Below are 7,465 nucleotides of genomic sequence, written 5' to 3'. Positions count from 1 at the left end.
TCTCATGGCCCCTTCCCAGCACATAGGCCTTCTTTCAAGGGCAGAGCAGGACTGACTCCATTTTGTACTGTGTCTCCCATCTTGTATTAATATAAAATGTATCAATGACCCAACCCATCCTTAAATCAGCCAATAGAAATACAGAGGGAAGTAACCTAGTGTAACCTGACCCTGGCCCTCACCCCACCAATCAGAACCAGCCAACTCAGTGGTCCGAGCATCAACCCACCACCCACCCCTAAACCCTGTAAGAAGACCACACTTTCAGAGCTTGGGGCTCTCTGCGTCCTGCCACTGCTGCTGCTGCTGCGTAGGTAGAGGCAGGGAGGCCAGGCTCGAGTTGGCTTTTGCATCGGACTCGGCTCCCTGGTGGTCCTTGGGGATCTTGAAATCTGGACATAACAGGACGAAGCTTTCCTTCGTATCCAAGCGATCTCTGCTGTCTGTCAGAGAGGTGATAAGGCCTGAGCACAGGAGGAGATGGTGATGGTGTCTAGAGGTCATAACCCCTGAGTGTGAGTAAGCACATTCATTAGTCAGGTTACACTCTGTAACCTGACGAAGACAAATTGTGTTATAAAGTTTAGAATCACTGGGGCAAAAGCTAGAACGACAAGAATTATGACAAATGGTCCAGTCGGAGGGTTTGAAAAAATGTTAGTTCTCACTAATTCCAATCAAAGGATGGGAGAAAAAAGAAACATTAGTTTGGAGGGTTGTAGTAAAATATTTAAGAAAATTAGAAAAAATCAGAATCCAGTTCAATCCATAGGTGAAAGATAAAAGCTTGAAGACAACTACTTGAATGAGAGACTAATATTAACAACTATGTATTATAGGCTGTTGAAATACACCCACCCCTTTAAATCACCCTCATTTTTACTAAGGAGCTTAACCAAGACCACTTTGTTTACTGTAGTAAGTCCAGTTTCAATGTGGCCTGATTGTTTGCATGAACAAATAGGGACAGTAGTTGATTAGTTAGGCTCTTGACAATATTCTGTTAGAATCTCACGATTGAGCCTGGATTAGCCCGGGACAGAAGCCGGTTCCGTGGGGCCTGCAGGCTGGCATTCCTCACTGGGGGCTTCTTCCTGGCCACCTTCGGGAGAGCATCTTCATTCCTCTCTGGAGAGACAGCCGGGAGCCACATGACCAAGCAAGGCCCCCGGCTTCCTCCGAGGGCTCTTACTGGCTTCAAAGTTAGTCTTCATTTTTTAAGGCTTCTGGAGACATCCATAATCGAGACAGGCCTCTCTCAGACATGACAGTCTAGCCAAAGTCTTGGTTAATAAAACCACAATTGGAAATTGGTCTTATTGAATTAATGCAAAGAAACGCATTGCCACGACTGATTCATTAAGAATTGCCAAGCTCTAGCTGTTTTGGCTTTGTGGCTAGATCATTGGGCTGTGGACTGAGGGTGCCAGGCTCAATTCCCTGTCAGGGCACATGCCTGGGTTGTGGGTTCAATCCCCAGTGAGGGTCATGCAGGAGGCAGCCAATCAATGATTCTCTCTCATTATTGATGTTTCTATCTCTGTCTCCCTCTCCCTTTCTGAAATCAATAAAAATATATTTTAAAAAAAGAATTGCCAAATTCTGAAGGGAGAAAAACTTCACCAAATTTCTTGAAGAATAAACAAGTCTCATATCAGAAAAGCAAGAGGAAAAAAATCATTGTCCTTTTAACAAAGTAGAAAAGAACAGAATTCTAACTTTGTAATAGTTTACTCTTGATCTTTAAAGTTATTTACTTAAATTCATTATTCAGAAGAGTACTTTCTGGGCCTTTTAAAAAATTATTATGATATTAGGGTTCAAATCTGCAACATGGGCATATGACCTAACCAGGAATCAAACCAGTAACCTCTTGGTTCATGGGCTGATACTCAATCACTGAGCAACTCTGGCCAGGTTTTGAGAGATTTTATTTACTTTTAAAATAGATTTTTATTGATTTCAGAGAGGAAAGGAGAGGGAGAGAGATATAGAAACATCAATGATGAAAGAGAATCATTGGTTGCCTCCTGCAAGCTGAGGTGCCAGCCCAGAACCCAGGCATGTGGCCTCATCAGGAGTTGAACTGTGACCTCCTGGTTAATAGGTTCAATGCTCAACGCCTGAGCCACACCTTTCGGGCTGTTTTGAGGAATTTTAAAGGCTGGGCGTTTAGGGGAGGTCTTAGGGAAGGATTTCAATAGCTTTATGCTGATGGACCAAAATGAGGTTTATTCTCTCTAAAAAAATTAATTATTGTTGAAAATATTACATACTATTATACAGTAGTATACTCCCCTCCCCCCTATTAACCCCTTCTAGCCCCACCCCACCCCAGGCCTTCCCCACCCTATTGTCTGTGTCCATGGTGATGCTTATATGAGTACAAGGTCTTTGGTTGATCTCTTTCCACCCCCCACCCTCTCCCGCCTTCCCTCTGAGATTCCAGTCTGGTCTGTGCTTCCAGGTCTCTGGACCTACCGGTATGTTGTTGACCAGTTTGGGCTAACATCACAGCTCCACAATTAACTTCTTCCAGCTGCCAGACAGCCTGCCCCGGCTGGCAGCAAGGGCGTGTATCTGCCCATCCGCCTCCAGCCTGGCCCCTCTGATGACCCAGAGGTTTCCGGGACCCTGTCTTCCGACGCCGGAGAATGAGCTCCATGGACCAGAAGATTTAAGCAAAAGCGTGGAAATCTATCCAAGCAGAGCCAGATTTCTCTCTGCGGCAGCCTGTCCTGGGCTGCCGTGTGCGCCCAGCCCGTGGCCGCCCAAGGTCCCCGTGTCTTTCTCGGGTCCTCCCGGAACGTCCTGTCTGCAGGCACCAGTTCGCCCTGCTCCCAGGCCTCCTGCCGCCCAGCCAGGAACACCTGATCTGTGCCAGGCTGCTCCCTGCCTGGCCTCACTGCCCGGCCGTCTGCGTGCGGACCCAACTCCCCTCACCTCCTCCTGTTCAGGGCAGAAGTAGAACATTGGGGACCAGCTGTAGTTATAAGAAATATTAATTCTGCTCTGTTATCCGTGACTGCCTTGTGTTGGTTAAAGAAAGCACACTCTGACCTGGCTGGGAGTGTACGCCCAGGGGCCTGGCAGTCACGGTGGGATGCGGCCCACTCGCACTCAAGAGCTGCCTCTTCACATGGGAAGATGAACAGCCTTACTCCGGCCAGTAGGGTGTGCAGGAGGCAGCTGACCAATGATTCTCTCTCACCATTCTCTCTCCCCTTCTCCCTTTCTCTCTGAAATCAATAAAAATATATTTAAAAAATATCTCCAACTGGTGCCATTTTTGGAATCAGTCCCTTTGGTATCCAGATAACCTAACAAATTCATTATTCTTTACCACTTTGGCCTCATTCATTCCTCCTTCAGTGACCCTAACATTTGGTGCCAAAACCCAGGAGGTGCATGGGGAAGGGGAGCCATCACCCCGGCTTTGGGCACCCTGAGTTTGCTGCTCGGAGAGCAGCAGGCAGCAGCAGCTCGACCTGGACTTACCTTCCAATCTGCTCCGGTGATTTGATTGCTGGCCTCCATTCGGCCTCCCTCTTATTGGTCCTCCTGAGCTAGCCAGGGAGGCCGCTGGATCAGCAACCTCTCCTTCTGCATTGCTGACCTGCACTCAACACCAGTACCACACAATAGGATCATCCTTCTGGATTTCTGATGTGCCATTTTCCATCTCTCCCGGTCCCACATTCTTGCTCATCTTGGCGAAATTCAACATGTGGATTAGACTGTCTTTCTCCTCCCAGAGCCTGACTGTAAGGCTGGGACGCCCTCCCTCAGTCTAGCTTTGTTGCTCACCTCCTCTTCCTAATTTCCACCACGAGGAATTCTGTGGGATCCCTTTCACGTCCTGTGTGGCTCAGGGTCCTGGTTCAGGGTTTAGGTTATGGAGAAGGGCCGCACACAAATGAAAAGAGACTATAGGAAATTTAATTTGGCGATACGGGGGGCCAGGCGGTAGTCCAACTATAGTGGGAGAACTACCCTCTGCTCTGGCCCTGCTGTCCCTTTTATTGAGGCTTTGGGGAAAACACCCATAGGCTTAGACAGGAAATAACAGGAATTTACATGGGACAAACAGAAGTGGAGGCTGCCTCAGCTAACAATGTCTCAACTAAAGGGTGAGTGGTAGAGGAATTAATGTTGTTGACAGCCTGCCTGGCTTCCTGTCCACATCCCTCTAGTAGTGAAACAGTGATTGGTTTCTGGCAGAATTCTTTTTCTGTCCCCCCTTCAAAAAACACTCCTCTGGGATGTCTTCTTGATGTTCTAGAAATTTCAGTCTGCTCCAGAAAGGAACTTACAAAGATTCAGGGCCAAGTTCAAACAGGAAACTCTCAGGGGCAGCATGTGTCCATTCAGGGACACCATGCAAGCCAAGATGTAGCCATCTGGCAGTGATGCTCTGTGTATTTGTGCTCCACATATTGGGGGTTTATGAATTATTGTCAATGCTTAATACACACTTCTGATAAGCCATGTGCAACATTTAAAATCTTACATATTATTTGTTCTTTATATGCTGAAATTATATATTGAATCTAAATATATATAGACTTTATATAATTCTCTGTCATTTTACAGTATTTATCTAGTCATTTACAGTATTCTCTATGTTGTTTACAGTATTTATTTATCAAAAAATTATTGTGTGGGAATGTTTTATCTTATAGAAAAACTAAGTTTTTTTTAATCAATTAAATTATGATCAAATCTATAACCAGGCCACTTTAAGTTTTGTCATTCATCGATAGTTATTGTTTTATTTTGATGCATTTGCAGGTGTGTTATATTTTAAGAAAAATCCATGAAAAGGACTCTGACTTATTCTAAATTGCAAGCTTCTAAACAGGTCAGATCTTTCCAATGTGAGCTGCGGCTCTGCTGGTCGGGCTGGAAGGGAGAGGCTCGGAGCCTCGGAGAAGGCGGAGCGCGCCCGGACCTCGCCGGGGCCAGCGGGTTTTCGCCCCGCGGGGTGACTCCCGCGAGGGGCGCGCCCCCTCTCCTCGGAGACCCGCAGCCACAGCCCAGCTTCTGTCCCTCATCTCCCCGCGCCGCTCCCGGAGCCGAGGCCCTGCTTTTGTACCCGCGTCACCGGCGTGACTTCCCGCAGCCCCGCGAGCAGCGGGGGAGAGAGAAGGGAGGGACACGAGGGAAAATTCACCTCGGCCCCTCGAGGGGCGGCGGGGAGCGCCCGCAGGACCCCTGTGGGGGCCGCAGGGCCGGAAGCAGGACGTTCGGGTGGCGGAGAGCCGACCCCGCGAGCACTTGAGCTCGGTCCTGGTCTTAGGTGGCTGTTTCAGGCCTGAATATATTCCTGAGAGCGGCCAGTCTCACCGCGAGGGGGTGTAGCTCAGTGGTAGAGCGCGTGCTTAGCATGCACGAGGCCCCGGGTTCAATCCCCGGCACCTCCAGGGTAGGGGTTGCCATCCCTTTAAAATAAGGCACAGTTTTTATTGCTCAAAAAAGAAACCCTCGGGCTTGGCCACACCCTATGTGTCTGAAGAAGGAAAGCATAAGCGAATGAAGAATGGGCTTGAGATTCCGAAACACAAGCTCAACACCAAACTGACTTTTGGTCCCATTTTCCGTTATTTTAAAAAACCGGGAAAGAAAAGATAAGGATGGGAAGATTTAACAAAATAAAAACTTTTCAAAATCCAGATTTTTAAATTAGTTCTACTTTTGAAAAACGCATTATTTCCTGAGTCCGCCTCAATTAACTCTTGTTTTTACAGGCATACAGTATAGAGGATGTATTATAGAACTGTACACTTAAAACCTACAATACATAATCTTATTAACCAATGTCAGGCCAGTAAATTCAATAACAAAGCCCTTCGATTCTCAGTGTGACTCAGTTGCTTGTTGTTTTCGAGCCCCGTTGATAGTGATCACAGTAGGCTGATCAAGAAGAAAAGCTGAACCTTCCAAATTGGGAAACAGAAATTTACTTTCATTAATGAATGTGCAGAAGCCACATTTCAACCGAAATTGAGAAGAATATTCGGCTGAAAATCTCTAAGATTAATTTCTGGTGTTGTTTTGACTCTAACTAGAGAATTAGTTTAACTAGACGACGTAAACAGAAATAATTTTACCCAGGACAGATGCACCATCTGTCAGTGGAATTTCCGACGCCGCTGGTTAGTGTGGCCCTGGGACCCAGGTCGCACAGGAGATTTTGTGAGCAATGCAGAATGTCAGCTCCACTCTAGACCTACTAAACTAGAGCCAGCATTTCAGCAGGACCTCACAGTGATTTCTCTGCATATTAATGTTTGAGAAATATTGGTCTGAATGCTGTGAACTGAATCAGAAGCTATATGTATAATACAGTTATAAAAATATCACTGCATTTTAATTTTATTCCAATTTCTTATTTCAATGTAGAAAAAATTAGCAAAAATCTATTTCTATTTTTGAACCATGAGTGTGTTCTAATCATTGATTCTGTTCTCTCCACAAAGGTAATATGACATTTATTAATATTTTTGTATCAATGTACATAATTGAATTTGATGTAAAGTTTTTTTTTTGTTTTGTTTTTTTTAAATAAAACACTTGCAACGTTTGCAATCAAGATTGGGCTAACTTCCAATATGGATTGGGAAGTTAACATCTTTGTTTCTGCTTGCCAGCATTTTTTAAAAAGTATGTTTTATTGATTTTTTTTACAGAGAGGAAGGAAGAGGGATAGAGTATCAGAAACATTGATCAGCAGCCTCCTGTACACCTTCTACTGGGGATGTCGAACCTGGGACCTTTCAGTCCACAGACGGATGCTCTATCCACTGAGCCAAACTATCGATAGTTAGGGTTTGACAGCATTTTAATCAGAATAAGATCTTGTAATCATTTCAAAACTCAGAGTTGCCAATTCGTCACCAAATTCTCAGCAACTTTTGTGCTAACCCTCCATTTGTGTACTAAGCTGTGTGATAGATTTTGAAAGTTCAAAGCAATTTCCTGCTGCAAAGTGTAGGCTGAAGAATTGGACAGGGGTTGGCAAACCCATAGCTTCCTTGAGAGAGAGATCCCATAGCTTCCTGAATACAGAAAAATATCACATCTTTTCCTGTGAAGTGATTGGGTAATTTCTTTGAAAGAAATCTTTATTGTTCAGATTATTACAATTGTTCCTCCTTTCCCCCCCCATAGCTCCCCTCCACCCAGTTCTCACCCCACCCTTTGCCTTTACCCCCTCACCCTCCACTGTCCTCATCCATAGGAGTATGATTTTTGTCCTATCTTCATGCACCCTCCACATCCCTTTCCCCATAAGAATTGTCAGTCCACTCCCTTTCTATGCCCCTGATTCTATTATATTCACCAGTTTATTCTGTTAATCAGATTTTTAATTCACTTGATTTTTAGATTCACTTGTTGATAGACATGTAATTGTTTTTCATAATTTTTATCTTTACCTTTTTCTTCTTCTTCCTCTTCTTAAAGA

General features: G+C 45.1%; 1 non-coding gene across 1 annotated transcript; it reads left to right on the top strand.

The window, feature by feature from the left end:
- The first annotated feature begins 5,351 nt into the window (after window positions 1-5,351).
- On the top strand, window positions 5,352-5,423 carry TRNAA-AGC. The gene has a single exon. It is a non-coding gene; the product is annotated as a tRNA-Ala (tRNA).
- The last annotated feature ends 2,042 nt before the right edge of the window (window positions 5,424-7,465 follow it).

The sequence above is a fragment of the Pipistrellus kuhlii genome, unplaced genomic scaffold, assembly GCF_014108245.1.
Source record: "Pipistrellus kuhlii isolate mPipKuh1 unplaced genomic scaffold, mPipKuh1.p scaffold_m20_p_96, whole genome shotgun sequence".
Taxonomy (NCBI): Eukaryota; Metazoa; Chordata; class Mammalia; order Chiroptera; family Vespertilionidae; genus Pipistrellus; species Pipistrellus kuhlii.
The sequence above is the reverse complement of the archived record's forward strand: the minus strand, read 5'-3'. Positions and strand labels throughout refer to the sequence as shown.